Source organism: Theropithecus gelada, chromosome 10, assembly GCF_003255815.1.
Source record: "Theropithecus gelada isolate Dixy chromosome 10, Tgel_1.0, whole genome shotgun sequence".
Lineage (NCBI taxonomy): Eukaryota > Metazoa > Chordata > Mammalia > Primates > Cercopithecidae > Theropithecus > Theropithecus gelada.
In genome coordinates this window covers 76,816,285-76,832,070 of record NC_037678.1, presented here as the reverse complement: position 1 = coordinate 76,832,070, position 15,786 = coordinate 76,816,285, and the positions used below count along the sequence as shown (strand labels likewise).

At 47.3% G+C, this 15,786-nt stretch overlaps 1 long non-coding RNA gene across 1 annotated transcript; it reads left to right on the top strand.

Annotated features, from left to right (window-relative positions):
- The first annotated feature begins 3,292 nt into the window (after positions 1–3,292).
- Positions 3,293–8,268, top strand: LOC112632972. The gene is made up of 2 exons (XR_003121465.1): positions 3,293–3,587; positions 5,838–8,268. It is a non-coding gene; the product is annotated as an uncharacterized LOC112632972 (long non-coding RNA).
- Positions 8,269–15,786: the final 7,518 nt, after the last annotated feature.

The following is a 15,786-nucleotide window of genomic DNA, read 5'->3' as shown; positions in this document are numbered from 1 at the left end:
CTTCCTTGTATCTGAAGAAGTTGGCACCCTCTATGCAGAATAGGAGACCCACAGTTCCAACAGTTATTGTATACATCACTGACCATGTTAATGACTCCACAAAATCAATCACGGGTCCACCAAATATTCTGTTGAAGATTAAATTATAAAATTGAACTCCAGCAACGTGCATACGCAGTTAATAAACCCAGGGAAAAGATCAAAATGGGACCTATATAAAAATTTTAAAACTTTTTATTTATTCTGTTTCTCATGCTTGCTGAGGCTGGAGTGCAGTGGTGTGATCTCTGCTCACTGCAGTCTCCACCTCTGGGGTTCAAGCAATTCTCCTGCCTCAGCCTCCTGCATAGCTGGGACAAGTGCATGCCACCATTCCTGGTTAATTTTTGTATTTTTAGTAGAGACGGGGTTTCTACTAAACCCCATGTTGGCCAGGCTGGTCTTGACTCCTGGCCTTAAGTGCTCTACCTGCCTCGGCCTAACAAAGTGCTGGGATTGCAGGAGAATGAGCCATCAGACCCAGCTTTTTTTTTTTTTTTTCCTTGAGACAGGGTCCCACTGTGTCATCCAGGCTGGAGTGCAGTGGCTCAATCATGGCTCACTCTAGACTGGACTTCCTGGGCTCAAGTGATCCTCCCACCTTAGTCTCCAGACTAGCTGGTACTACTCACACTGTACACAAAAATTAATTCAAAATACATCAAAGACTTAAATATAAGAACTAACTATAAAGCTTTTTGAAGAAAACATAGATAAACGTAGACAAGTCTTTGTGACTTTGGATTAGGAAGCAATTTTTTTTTTTTTTTTTTTTTTTTTTTTAAGATGGAGTTTTGCTCTTGTTGCCCAGGCTGGAGTGCAGTGGCACCATCTCGGCTCACCACAAGCTCTACCTTATGGGTTCAAGCAATTCTCCTGCCTCAGCCTCCCAAGTAGCTGGGATTATAGGCATGTGCCACCATGCCTGGCTAATTTTGTATTTTTAGTAGAGACGAGGTTTCTCCACGTTGGTCAGGCTGGTCTCCAATTCCCAACCTCAGGTGATGTGCCCGCCTTGGCCTCCCAAAGTGCTAGGATTACAGGCGTGAGCCACCGCGCCCGGCCGCGATTTCTTAAATATGACACCAAAAGTAAAAGTGGCCGAGCATGGTGGGTCACACCTGTAATCCCAGCAATTTGGGAGGCCAAAGCGGGAGGATCCCAGGAGTTTGGACCAGTCTGGGCAACATAAGGGGACCCTGTGTCTACAAAACAAAAAATTTAGGTGTGGTGGCGTGTGCCTTCAGTCCCAGCTACTCCAGCTACTCTGGAGGCTGACGAGGGAGGATCACTTAAGCTGAGGAGTTCTAGGCTGCAGTAAGCCATGATTGCACCACTGCACTCCAGCCTGTGTGACAGAATGAGACCCTGTCTCAAAAAAAAAAAAAAAAAAAGAAAAAGAAAAAGAAAAGAAAAAAAGAAAAGAAAAAAGAAAAAAAGTACAAGTGACAAAAACAAAATTGGACTTCACCAAAATTTAAAAATTTGACTTCAAAGAACACCACCCAGAAAGTAAAAAGACAAGCCATAGGATGGGAGAAAAACCTGGCAACTTGTTTATCTCATAAGGGACTTGTATCAGAATACACAGGGAACTCTTACAACTCAACAAAAGGAAAATAACCCAAGTGAAAAATGAGTGAAAAATTTGCATGGACATTTCTCCAAAGATAATATACAAATTGCTAATAATCACATGACATGATGCTCAATACCATTAGTCATTAGGGAAAGGCAAATCAAACGCACAATGAGATGCCACCTTATATCCTTATGTGATAAAATCTACAGACAAGAACAAGTGTTGGCAAGGATGGAGGAAAAAACCCTCATCACTGGTGGTGGGAATGTGAAATGGTGCAGCCACTTTAGAAAACAGGTTGGCGGCCAGGTGCGGTGTCTCATGCCTGGAATCCCAGCAATTGGGAGGCCAAAATGGGCAGATTGCCTGAGGTCAGGAGTTCGAGAGCAGCCTGGGCAACATGATGAAACCCTGTCTCTATAAAAACAAAACAAATAAAAAACAAACAAACAAAAAGTTCTGCAGGCATGGTGGCGTGTTCCTGTAGTCTCAGCTACTTAGGGAGCTGAGACTGGAGGGTCACTTGAGTCCAGGAGGTCGATGCTGCAGTGAGTGGTGTTTGTGCCACTGCACTCCAGCCTTGTTGACAGAGTGAGACCCTGTCTCTGAAAAAGAAAAAAAAAAAAAGAAGAGGGAAAACAGGTTGGTAATTCCTCTCAGAAATTAAACAGAGTTATACTTTGACCGAGAAATTATACTCCTACATGTATAAGCAGAAATGAAAACATAAATCTACACAATCTTGTACAAAAATGCTCATCGCAGCTTTATTCATAATAAACAAAAGTGGAAACAGTTCAAAAGTCCATCAGCTGATGACTGGATAAATATCGTATATGCATACAAGGGAATACTTTTCAGTAAAAAAACTAAGTTCTGGGCCAGGTGAGGCATCTCATGCCTGTAATATGGATGCTTGCACCTGTGCTTAGGTATTGCACAGGCTGAAGGAGGAGGATGGTTTCACCTCAAGAGTTCAAGGCCAGACTGGACAACATAGCAAGACCCCTTTCTCTACATATATATATAGAAAATGTTCTCATATTAGACGGTGCCGATGATTGCACAATTCTGTGAATATACTAAGAACCAGTGTATATTCTCTTTATTTTATTTCATTTTATTTTAGAGACAGGGTCTCACTCTGTCACCCAGGCTGGAGTGAAGTGGTGCAATTTTGGTTCATGGCAACTTCTATCTCCTAGGCTCAAGCGATTCTCCTGCCTCAGCCTCCCGAGTACCTGGGATTACAAGCACGCACCACCACCTGGATATTTTTTGTATCTTTAATAGAGACAGAGTTTCGCCATGTTGGCCAGGCTGGTCTTGAACTCATGACCTCAGGTGACCCGCACCCCCCACCCCACCCCCTCGGCCTCCCAAAGTGCTGGGATTACAGGCGTGAGCCACCGCCCCGGGCCCAGTGCACATTTTAAATGGGCGAATTACATAGTGTGTTAATTATAACTTAGTAAAGCTGCTGAAAAAAAAAAGATAAAAAAGTGAGGTGGATTAAAGGGTCCATGGAGGAAGCCGCCTGGCCCCCGGCCCAGCCTCCTTCTCGGCTTTTCCTCTCTGGGGACCCCACAGGGCTGTGCGTTTGACAGGCAGTTGGGAGACCCCGGTGGCCGGTTTCGGTCCGTCACGTGGACACGCGGCTCAGCCAATCAGAATCTCCCGGCAGTTGGTTCTCGGAGGAACTGACGAAGCCTTTGTCTCAGGGTCGCTGTCTTGGGGAGTCGGGACTATTGGGTCACCCCGGGTAGTCGGGAATTTAGACTGGGCTGTCTTGGTCACTCAGGGGGCAATTGGCAGAGTATTGGTGGTCAGGGAGGTGACCTGTGGTCAGCAGGGTCAGGCCACCCAGGGGCAAAGGGTGCTCCTGCACCGGGCCCTGGAGGACAGACCGGTGCGGACTCGGTGTTGGCGGGGGAGCCTCCGCGGATGGGGAGTCACCACCTGCCGGGTAAGAGGGGACTCGACACAGGGGCCAGAGCAGGACAAGCGCTCCTTCCCGGCTCAGGCCGGGTCTCAGGCTGGACCCCTCCCTGTCCCACAGGGCTGGTCTCCTTCGGAGCTGGCTGGGGACAGACCAGTATGGAAAGGGGAAGTAGGAGGAACTCAGAACACGGGGATTGGGGGCGATCCTGGGGTCTGAGCTGTGGGGTGAGGAAAGGATCACCTGTCCCCTGGGGAATGAGGATGTCACCCAGCCGTGGCCGATGCTGGAGGTCATGATCTGAACCTTGACAGGTTACCCCAGGGCTGCCTTCCTGTTCTCCTGGGCTGTCAGGGAGACTCCCTGCTGTTTTGTTTTTAAGTGACCAGAAACAGACATGTAACATAGAAAACGCTATCACTTTGATCATTTGTTTCAAATGGAAGAAAAACCGACACAATTGGGTTTCTGGTGGGAAGCGCTTCCCTCCAACTCCAGGAACTCCATTAAGGAGTTAAGAAAGCAGAGTCCTGTCAGCAGACAGAGACATGCTGGGCAGTGGTGACCTGGGAGCCACCCCAGGACATGGAGATCTCCAGCTCTACCCTCTGTGCAGGGAGATTCCTTTCGGAAAAAATCTCAGGGCAGAGTGGGAGAGTGTAGGGGCCAGTCACAAACAGGCTTGCTGCTAGGACCCCTAAGCCATGGGCAGAGTGGGTACAGTGACCAGGGCCAGGAAACTTACAGGCCCACGAAAGAGTGTCAATTTCTTTCAAAGTCAGGAGAAAAAAAAATTTAACTATATGAAATTAATATACTTAACCATTATACCAGTAACTCATAAAATCAAACTTCAAACTTTTTGGGGGCGGGGGACGGAGTCTTGCTCTGTCACCAGACTGGAGTGCAGTGGCACCATTTCAGCTCACTGCAACCTCCTCCTCCCGGGTTCAAGCCATTCTTCTGCCTCAGCCTCCCCAGTAGCTGGGATGACAGCCGCCACCACCACGCCTGGCTACTTTTCTGTATTTTAGTAGAAATGGGGTTTCACCATGTTGGTCGAGATGGTCTCGATCTCCTGACCTCGTAATCTGCCCACCTTGGCCTCCCAAAGTGCTGGGATTACAGGCGTGAGCCACCGCACCCAGAAAACTTCAAACTTTTTAATGAAACAAGGACACACAGGCATTAATCCCCAGTGTCCATCAAGGTGGCAATGCAGCCCTAATGGCCTGGCATCCTTGAAAGGGACGTGCTTTTGGTAATGAGATATGCTCAGCAGCGTAGTCAGCTGTGTGGTGCATTCTCAGCGGTGCCTCAGCAGCCCCGATGCAGACACCCAGAAGGAGCACAGCCGCTTTATCCAGAGGTGAAGTTTTGCGGCAAGACAGCATTCATAGAGACAGTTCTCAGCAAAGGTCAGTCCCCAAAAAGGGAACTGATTTTATTATGGTCATTAGGATATTCACTCATAGAGAACAGGACCTGACAGACAAAGTAAAGAATAAATACTAAGATTAGAAGTATTTGGCACATTTGGGATGAGAGGGAGGCACAATGGGAAAGTGTTGAGTTGAAATCAAACTTGGGTTAAATGTGCTGTTTTGCTCAGGATCATTCTTGGCCACAGGACAAAGTGATCCTGGGAAATTGGACCCCCCAAGACAAAAAGAGAAGGCCATCTCCTGCACTTCCTCCAGGGCCGTACCTGATCAGAAGGATCACTTGGGCCGTCAGTTAACTGGAGGCGTTTGCTGAGCAGGTACACAACACACAAGGATACAAGCAGCCATTGCACACAGACACACCCACATCGGACACGACCTGCTCTCTTCCCCTCCCTGCACCAAGAGGCGCGTGTGGCAGGGGTCCTGGTGGAGCACTTCCAGGAGGAGTGTTCTGGGACCCTCATGTGAAGGGAACTCCATGTCAAGGCACCCCCTTTCCTCAGCCACAATGAGCTCTTGGGAGCTGGGCAATGGTGTGGGAGAGGTTGTGGAGGATAGCAAAGCAGGGGAACCAGCCTGGAATTGTCTCAGAGAAAGACCAGGCCACTAAGAGTGCAGATGGAGCCATGAGACATCCGAGGAGGGAGGAGAGAAGACCCCCTGGTGAAACTGGGGCTCACATAAACCTGCATCAAGCGCTGTGGCTCTGTTCAATCAGAAATGCTGCCCACACCCAAGTGAGGCACATGCATGCTCAACACCTGAAAAATATCTGTTCTGACTTGGGCCTCAGGAGAAGAGTTAATGTCTCCTTCATCTTTCCCTCTAGCAATCAGCCATGACTGCCTTTGCATTGTCCGTGCTCTCAGCCTACCACCTCCTCCCCCTGCCATTGCAGTGGCTAACACTGGGGAAGAAGACCAAGACACCGCAGCCTTCCTCCAATCCCTCTCAAATCAGCACGGACAAGGACACAGGTCTCAATCCACAACTGCTGCAGATGGACCCTGGCCACATGGGATGGTCAGACACGCCCGCCCAGCTGTCTGCAGGCAAAGAGGCTCAGAAGAGGTTTGGGGGCCTGAAGGACATCTTGCTCCCACGTGCCTATGGGCGGGCTATTTCTGCTCCATGAGCCAATTTTTCCACATAAAGGACTTAATTTCAGCCATTCCAGGGTGCTACAGGATGCACAGCTTCCCATCAGCCCACCTCAACTCCAGCCATGCCATTTTGATACCAGGAATAAGGTCACTTGCTTTCCTGCCCCTTAGGGGGTCAGAGCCATGGAAGCAAAATGGCACTTCTGTTTACCTGTTAGGTTATTTTTTTGTAATCCTCATATGTTTGAAAAATGCAATTATATGAAAAAAGTTTAGTAATTACAGACATAACAGCAGAAAGACCTCGGAACCAAGCTTATTCTCATGGCCGATTCTGCTCCACCTGGGACTCTGGGCGCTGCAGGCATCCTGTGGTCAGAATCACAGAGGGATCATCAGGGAGGGCCTTCCCAGAGGATGGACCTCACGTGACTGCTGCCTGAGCGAGTGGCACTGGCCACTCTGCCTGGAGAGAGGAGTAAATACAGGGCTGGCCAGGAGACCTGCACACTCTGCTACCAGCCTTTTCCATGTTTAGCCTCTAATTTGAAAATGAGGAACACACAGACCAAGAGTATCTTTGAGGGTTAGTCGGGACCACAGAAATGCCCTGGGCCTTTCACTCTCTCCTTTTGCAAATTCCCAGGTATGGAATTGCCGTTTGGATAGAGGGAGCCTGCAGGAGGTGGACACATGAGCGGCCCTGACAAGGCTGACTCCATCCTCTGAAAATGGGGACCCGTGCCCGGCGTGTGGCCTTACTGGTTCAGTCTTCTTCACAGTGGGAGGTTTTGAGTGCCCAGATGCCCAGTGCCTCCTAACCGGAACAGGACAGGACCGGGCTGACCCCTGGAAGAATCCCATGCACACTTGGCTGTTCAGGGAGTTTCCGCCCAGCCAAGCTCACCTCTGTGGCTACCCTGGTCTTGCTGCTCATATCTGCCAGGAAAGGGCTGGACTTGGAGAGAAACCTGGGATTTGGATTCAGTCCTTGCCGGCCTGGCTGGTTTCATATCCTTACCTCTATCTGTGGAAGCCTATGTTCCTGAGCAGCGAGTCAGAGGGGGCATCTGAGCGCAGAGCAGGGAGCCTCAGATGGGAAGAAGTCAGAGGAACCAGAAGGTGTCAGAGAATGTGGAGTCGAGTGCCTGAGCTCAAAGGCAAGCTGGGCCACAGGCTGGCTGTGTGACCTTGGGCAAGTTCGACCAGCTTCTTTGTGCCTCTTTTCTCTCCTTAGTAAGATCAATGTCTTCACTAATACACTGAGGGCTGCCATTAAGTTCTATATGCAAAGATCCAAGGCAGGCCCTAGGCCTCTTGGTGAGTGCTACTCCTCCTTACAATTTGCTGTCAGGAGTAACATTGGGTGAGAGAACTTCTTAGAGCCTTGGCAGTCCTTGTCCTCCTGGACCCTCTGTTTTGAGGGTGGAATGAGGTGAAGGGCAAGTGCTTTCCCAGCTGGTCAGGTGCTCTACCAACTGGGCATATTCTAATCCCCCAAGAGTGTACAGATCAGAGTTTGATATGGCCAATGGGTCCAATGCCCAAGTGAGAATCTCTTGACAAAGTTATTGGTGTGGGGTTTTGCTTTGGTTTTTAATTATAGAGAACAAAAGTATTGAAAGTATTACATTTACCCTAAAGTTGTAGGCAAGTTATGGTCAAGTGAAGATGAAGACCCATCCTCAAACACAGGTTCCGTTCTTAGCTCATCTCATTTAAAGGAGAGACAAGCCTTGCAGGTGGAACATGGTGTGGGTAGACAGTAGACAGGGGTTCAGCCCATTTCAGTGTTTGGCCTCAAGAAGTGAATTTGGGTTTGAGGACCTCTCTCTGGAAGGATTTTATGACCAGATCTTCCTGGAGATGATATTATAAGCGTTTCTCACCAAATATTTATTTTCCTGGGGTGCAACTTCTGCTTCATTCTCTCTTTAACTCCAGCTGTCTTTTTGGACTCAGGTGCAGGTTGCTCACAGGGTCCTACAAAGTAACTGTCTTCCCAAATCTCACCCACCTCTGAGCTTCTGCTGTATTCCTCTTTCTCTCTCGCTGTCTTTTTTTTTTTTTTTGAACTGGAATCTACTACTTTGGATGATGCATGCTGGTGTTTTCTAAAGTTTCCTGATTATGTCTTTAACAAATAATCCGATAATATTTTAGCTTCTTCTTGAATTTTGTGGCCTATTTTTAGGCTTCGGCTAAACCCATTTTTGAGTGCTATGACATTGTTCATGTATGACATTGTTCATGTATGACATTGTTCATGTATGACACGGTGCCAGTAGAAACAAAATGTTGTCATATAGGCTCCCCGAAAACTTCAGCCAAATCTGGTCCAGATCTTAGACTCTGACAGGTTCTGCTGTCATTGGATCTCAGTGAGACCTTTGCACCCATTTCCTCCCTTTGTGATTCATCCACGGACATCTCCATCTCTTTGAGAACAATCTCAGGAATATTCCTTGCCTTCTTTCGGCTCTCACTCCATCTCATTTCCTGCTGTTCACTCGGGAATAAAGAAATGTCCCACACTTTAAAGAGTAAAAACAAAAATTGGAGCTCAGAGAGGGTGGACTTGTCAATATCACACAGAGCGGGGAGTGTGGTAAGCCCTTGAAATGGGGCTCAGTGACACCGCTACCTCCCAGGGATTCCTAATGTCTGAGGGTTCCAGTGAACTGAGATGAACCCAGGGCCTAAGAAGCACTGTCTGACCTCGTCACCTCCGAAGCCCCACCCAGTGCACATGGCCTGAGGCATCCATGGCGATGGTAAAGAAACCTCACCTGCCATCTCTCCCATTACTGCCGTGTCCCTTTTCATCCTATTCTGTGCTAAATGTCCAGATGTGATCAATAGAATCAGGAGAAAATTGAGGACTGAGGGGAGGGGCCAGACTCTGGGCATACAGAGTGGATTGAAGTCAGACTAGGGGCTGTTCAGCAATGAGTCCAGGGCCTTCAAATGTTGGGCGCTTGGCAGCAATGCCAAGGGGAATGGGGGGGATTTGGGTCCAAGTTTATGTTCAAAGAATGTAAGCATGATTTGGAGGCTCCTGATGTTCATATGTCCCCATCAAGCATAGCTAGGAGTCACCAGAAGAGAGAATGGTGCTAGAAGTTCATGTGAGAACAGGGCAGTCCCTGCATAAATGTGGGATCTCCCTGTTTGAATCAAGGCCCAAACACTGTGGCAGGGACACTCCCAAGGAACTCAAACATATTTTATCAGGGCTTTAACATAAGGAATATTCTTAAGAAAATCGGCAACATAGGAGAATCTAATTTAGTCTGTTACGAGATGCTATACACCTGGAAGAATAGGTTAACTGTCAAATTATTACCAAATTGTTGCAAAAAATTGCCAATGAAGCAATCATACAAAGGTCAGGTAACAGAGTGGGTGGCCATCACTCTGGGAGAAGGAGATAGCACCGGCAAATGAGACAGCAAATGGCAAAGAAGGGGGACAGTTGCTGTTTTCTGAAGTAGAAAACCTAAGAGTTGCCTCTTAGGTGTTATTTGACCATTTGTTACCTGTGAATGTATAACTCTGATTTTTAAAATAAATAGAAAAGAGCCTCTTTCCTAACACCAACCAATCTCTGAGCCCCACAGATGGTATTCTGCTTTCTTGCAGGAGGTTTTGGTCCCACCCGCCTGCCCCCTTCTAGGACAACCCCACCAGCAAGTAGGTCTTCTAGTTCCTTATGGGTGTTCGCCTGCTGGTCCTGGCTTGGGCCCCAGGGAGCCCAGGAACCTCTGGGTTCTCTCAGCTGCACTTCCATCCATGGTGCCCAACCTCAGTACCTAGGACTCTGTGTGCCTGACCTCCTCCGGGTGGGGCTGCTCCTTCCAGGTATCCACCTGGTATGGGCCTCCCCTGGCAGCTCTCCTCTGATGACCGAGTGTGGTGGGGGTGCTAAGGCCAATTTGCTGCTGGCACGCCTGGAACTTATTTGCTGGCTGTTTCAAAGACTCCCTAAAGGCTCCATGGATTTTCCTTAGAATATAGTTCTGAGCAGTCCCACCCATCCTCTTCCCCTCTGTTTCCCACTAGGGCTGATACTTGCTTTAAGGTCTGATGGCTCACCCTGTCCTTCATAATTTTCACAATGTTATGCTCCTTCCTAAAACCCTTGCAGTTTAGTGTGCTCTTGGCATCTGCTGCTCAGAGGAGCTGAATAACAGAGACTCCAACCCTTCTTCTCTCAGTCCCTGCTGCCCCTGTGATGAAGTTGACGGTTGCAGACCATAGAGCCAGCCTGGCCTTGCCTAGAGCATACATGACCTCTTAGTAAGACTGGGCCCTGCTAAGGGCTATGTTTTGCACACATTCCTGCTAGTCACATCCAGCACATCTGGGCTACCACTCGGATGGCAACATTACACTGAGGACCACTGTGGCTATGGCAGCAGTGGACCAGGTGTCAGTCTCGTCTTCAGTCATCATGGAGACCCCAGCTATGCAGCACTAGCAGGTGTTTTAGAATGGAGGATCAGATGCTTGAGCTTCTGAGCAGGCCTCCTCCCTCTACTGCCTTCTCTCAGGGTCTTGGCAGCAGCTGGCTCTGGAAGGCATCCTGGCTCTGGGTTCAAGAGCTTGCTGGGCTTCTACATGAAGGTGTGAAGTGTGAATGTCACCTCTTCTGATTTACACTTTTGTTTTCTGCTACAAACTTGGGATGTTTTCTGAGGGGCGCTGAATAGATAGGGGTAGATGGGGAAGGAGGCAGGGGCTAGAAGGTGTTCTCTTGGGGCCACCCTCCAGCCTGGGGCATCTGATGGGTGAGGAGGGGAGAATCTTTGGGATCCTGTTTATGAGGGCACCGCAAATACCACCTTTTTTTTTTTTTTTTTTTTTCCTTCAAATTCTAGTGGAAAGGTTTTACCAGGTTGGGAGAGAGGCCTCAGAATTAAGTCCTTGTCTCCTGCCATACTTTACACTGGTGAAGCTCCCTATCTGAGCATAAACTTCCAGGTGGAGTAAAAACAGCATTCAACAATGGCACCATCATTGGTACCAATGGCATTGAGAGGAGGTGGCACTGACGCCCTAAGTGGGTGGCTGCCTTATGGTCTTCTGCTGCCTGGAGAGCTTTGCCTCCATCACTGGTGCCCACCTTGGGAATTCTCAGGAACTACTCTTCAAAGGTACGCTCAGATGCCCACTCTGCAAGGCCATTTTTTTCCCTTACTGTACCTCTGAAATCATTCTGAGACAGGAGAATAGGGAATTAGGGTAACCAACGGTTAAAGCATAAGCAAAAAAACAGCAGGTGCAGCCAGCACTAGACAGCATGGAAGTCACATCCTCCCTCCTGTTACAACAAGACAGAAGTTTCCACTTCAGCCTCTTGTTTCATCCGGAGTAAGTCCTTCATAGGGTGTAACCAGTTGGAGGCCTCTAAAGGGCACCTAGAGGTGTTACTAAATTATTTTATCAATAGCTTAATACAAACCCTAAAGAACATTGTAATCAGCACCCTTGAGCCCTTTACTTGAGCCTGCTTCCACTCTGTGGAGTGTACTTTTGCTTCAGTAAATCTGTGCTTTCATTGCTTCATTCTTTCATCGCTTTGTTTGTGCACAATAAATCTGTGCTTTTGTTGCTTCTTTCATTGCTTTGCTCTTTTGTTGCTTTGAGTGTTTTATTCATTATTTGTTCAATGCCCCATGAGCCTGGACAACTCAGAGTCAAGACTTTTTACCTCATAACAGTTTGTTATCCAAGCACTTGCAAATCCATCTGTCTTCTGTGTGTGGCTTTCTATGTGGGATAACTATAGACATTGAAAGTGAAACACAAGGGTAAGACTCTGTTCCTTAATGAGCTCACAGTTCACTGGATGAGACAGAAGGAAGCCACTGACTCTGAAAGGAAACAGAGTGGGGCAAAGATGGGGCAGAGGAGTGAGCACAGACAGGATCAAGAGACAGGGGAGACAAACCATTGTCATCAGTGCAACCTTTCTCGGGAGCAATGTGTGAGCTGAGCTTTGGAGAAGAAATGAGGAAGCTGAGTGTGGTGGCTCACTCCTGTAATTTCAGCACTTTGGGAGGCCAAGACAGGTAGACAGCTTGAATACAGGAGTTTGACACTAGCCTGGGCAACAAGGTGAAACCCTGTCTGTACTGAAAATACAACAAATTAGCCAAGAGTGGTGGCACGTATGTGTGGTTACAGCTACTCAGGAGGCTGAGGTGGGAGAATCACCTGAGCCTGGGAGGTCAAGGCTGCAGTGAGCTGAGATCACACCAGTGCACTCCAGCCTGGGCAACTGGAGTGAGACCTTGTCTCAAAAAATACATACATACATAAATACATACATACATACATACATACATACGAGAGAAGAGCCTTCTACAGCAGTATGGAATGGCCAATGCCCCTCCTCCCTGCTGCTCCTCCTCCTGTAGCTGTTTCCTTCTCCCCTCTCTCCTTGCTTGGAACAGCCACAGAGACTCTCCAAATCATGACACTCAAAATGCCACTTATAAAAAGAACATCAGAGTTGGTGCCTCTGCTTCTTCTGACTTGACCTCCCTTCTCTGCCCTCTTCTGACTTGACCTCCCTTCTCTTTTGGATGTAGTTCTTTCCACCCATCCAGCCTCTACACTCCCTTGAATTTTACATCATCATATTCTGATGAAAAATTTGCATCTCTGAATCCTATATCTGCTTGTGTATGATCCAAATACTTTTTGAGTCAACAAGGTGAACATATTCCTCATATTTTGTTATGGAATATTTAAAAAGTCTAAAACAGACACTGCTGCTGAGAATGTAAATTCATGCACCTACAAAGAGAAAGGAAAGGACAGCCATTCAGCATTTGACTACTGAGTTTCCACCTGCACCCTTCGACACTTATCAGAACTTACATGAAACAATGTGACAACTCTTATTCCTATCAAACAAAGTAGAACTTTCTTCCTTGTATGTAAAGAAGTTTGCACCCTCTACACCAAATAAGGAGATGCACAGTTCCAACAGTTATTGTATACATCACTGACCATATTAGTCACTCCTCAAAATCTATCACAGGTCCACCAAATATTCTGTTACCTGAAGACTACATTATAAGATTAAACTCCAACAACATGTATATACAACAAATGAATGGAGAGAAAAAAGTGGTGAGCATGTAATATTAATGTATACATATTACAAAGAAAAATATGCAAAGCTACTACCATACTTGTTTCTGTAATTTATCATGAGGCCATGACACCTTTTAAAATATGTATTTAAAAAATTTTTTAATATAAAAATGGATTTAAAAAATTTTATTCTTTTCACTATGCTTATTTTTATTTTGTGGAATCAGGCCATGATGGTACATTGGTTTTCTTGTTTCACTACCCATTCCACATTTTCCCTGTCCTCACTGAAAACCTCAGTTTGTTTCAGGTCTTTGTCTAACATGAGTGACCTAAATCACCAAAGTCCAATCCTGAAGACAGGCTTTTCTGGGGAATATGCAGGGTTTGAGCAACCGAGGCCCACTGAGTGAGCCCTTTCCAGGCACCAAGGGAAATGCCTTCAGGATAAGGAGGAAGAAAAATCTAACCAAAGATCCAAACTATGGGACCGTATGGACATGGCTATAATGCCAGGTGATTCCCAAAGAGGAGATACTGGTGAACTTCCCATGAGGGAAATTCTCTTTTGTTATCAGACCATGAGAGGGCAAACACACTTAAAGCTCTGAGCAGTATCTGGAGAAGATGCCTGAGCAGCTTTGGTGCTGACTGTGAAGAAACTGGAGGATGACCAGAAAGACCTGAATCTCCATGCTGAGGTCTGTGCCGTGAGGACAGGGGCGTATCTAATGCATCTAACTCCACCTTCTACCCTGACTTCAAACTCTTCAAGAATAAACTGCATCAGGGCAGAGGCTGAGGAACTTCTGTCCATAATAAAATCCAAGGCCTTATGCCCTGCACGGTGTGTTAGGGACTTGGTAGCAACCAAGGCTGCCAAACATGTCAATTCTTCTGGACACAGGGGCACAAGTCATGGAGGTGCCAAGAAATGTCCACGCCCATTTTGAAAAATTACTTTAACTGGATTTGGAAGTAACTCTGAATAGTGGGCTGATATATCTTTGTGGGTGGGCCCTTTTGTGCCAATACACACTGGAGTAACTGTAATTAATAATGCCGAACGTATTGTGGGAATAGATGTAGAGTGTGTATGTAATACTATGTTTAACTGTAAAGGACATTCTCTGTAAGAAAATACCAAGTAGAACAATGGAGAGGCACAAGTACATAAGCGGGAGTAACAGCACATGTTGTTACATGCCGGCATCCCTATCCTGGGGTGGGTCAGAAAGGAGAACACTAACAAAGTGGGTATTGCCCAGCAAGCATCCATTACTAATGGAAGTGTTACATCCAGGAAAGAAGTAAACTAGACATTAATGGCATCTCACAGTTACATGAAATAGTACCTAGTCACCCTGTAGTTGTGGCTGTCTCAGACACAGGATCTGTGCCAGCACCTTGGGCTTCTTGGGGACTTCAGGGCACTGAAGTTCTTGAGGATACCTGGGCTTGGTTCACAGATAGGTCAGCTAAGTTCAAGGCCAGTGGGGGATATTGGGCTGCTGCTGCTGTGGGGTCCCAAAGGAAATTGCTCAAAACTGCATGGAAAAGGGAACTCTGCTCAGTGGGTGGAGTTGCAGGCCAACACTTGCCCTAGAAACACCCCCCTGCCCCCAGAATGCACCTTGTTACAGTTCACTGACTTGTGGGCAATCAACAGTGGAATTGGCAGTGTGGTGTGGTGCTGGTGATGAGATGACTGGACGATCAAGTTGTAGCTTCTATGAGGACAAACGTTGTGGTGCACATTGCACAAGATTTCAACCCCCAGTTTGTGACTCATGTGGATGCCAAGAAAACAGACCCTTCAATAATGGACATCACTGAAATCCACAAGCTGATCAGGAGACCTGTACTGCCCTGGTGCCAGGAACCATTACAAGATGGAATGGGCTGCCCTTAAGGAGAAACGGATAAAGGTAACTAACAATGAAGGCTATGCACCAAGTGGAGCATACTCATCATGAAGGTACGCAGGCCTCCTGGGCTCATCACTGCCTTCTGGCAGGGCCTCAGTGGCAGCCAGCTCCGGAAGGCATCCTCACTCTGGGTTCAGGACCTTGCTGAGCTTCTACTTGAAAGTTTGAAGTTAGGATGTCACCTTTTCTGAGTTGCATTTTCTGCTGCAGATTTTGGACATTTCCTGAGGGACACTGAATACATGGGGGTCGATGGAGGGGAGGAAGGAGGGGCTAGAAGGAAGGAAAGGGCTATCACTGGGTGGGCCCTCTGGGACAGGGCATTGGGCAGGGACCGCTCTAGGGGACTTCACAGGGAGGAATGAGGAGTGGGATACACTCCGACTAAAAGACGGCAGGATGATTGAGGACTTAGTCCTTTGGGAATGGAAGTTTAGGTCACTCTAAAACACAACGACCTGAGACGAATTGAGGTTCTTGGTGAGGGCAGGAGAAATATGGAGTGGATAATGAAAGGAAGAAGTCATTGTATCCATGATGGCCTGAATCCACAAAGCAAGAGAAGTGTGGTGAAAAATTAATTAATTAAAAAATTTTAATGGTATTATGGCCTCACGACAAATTACAGAAACAGATATGG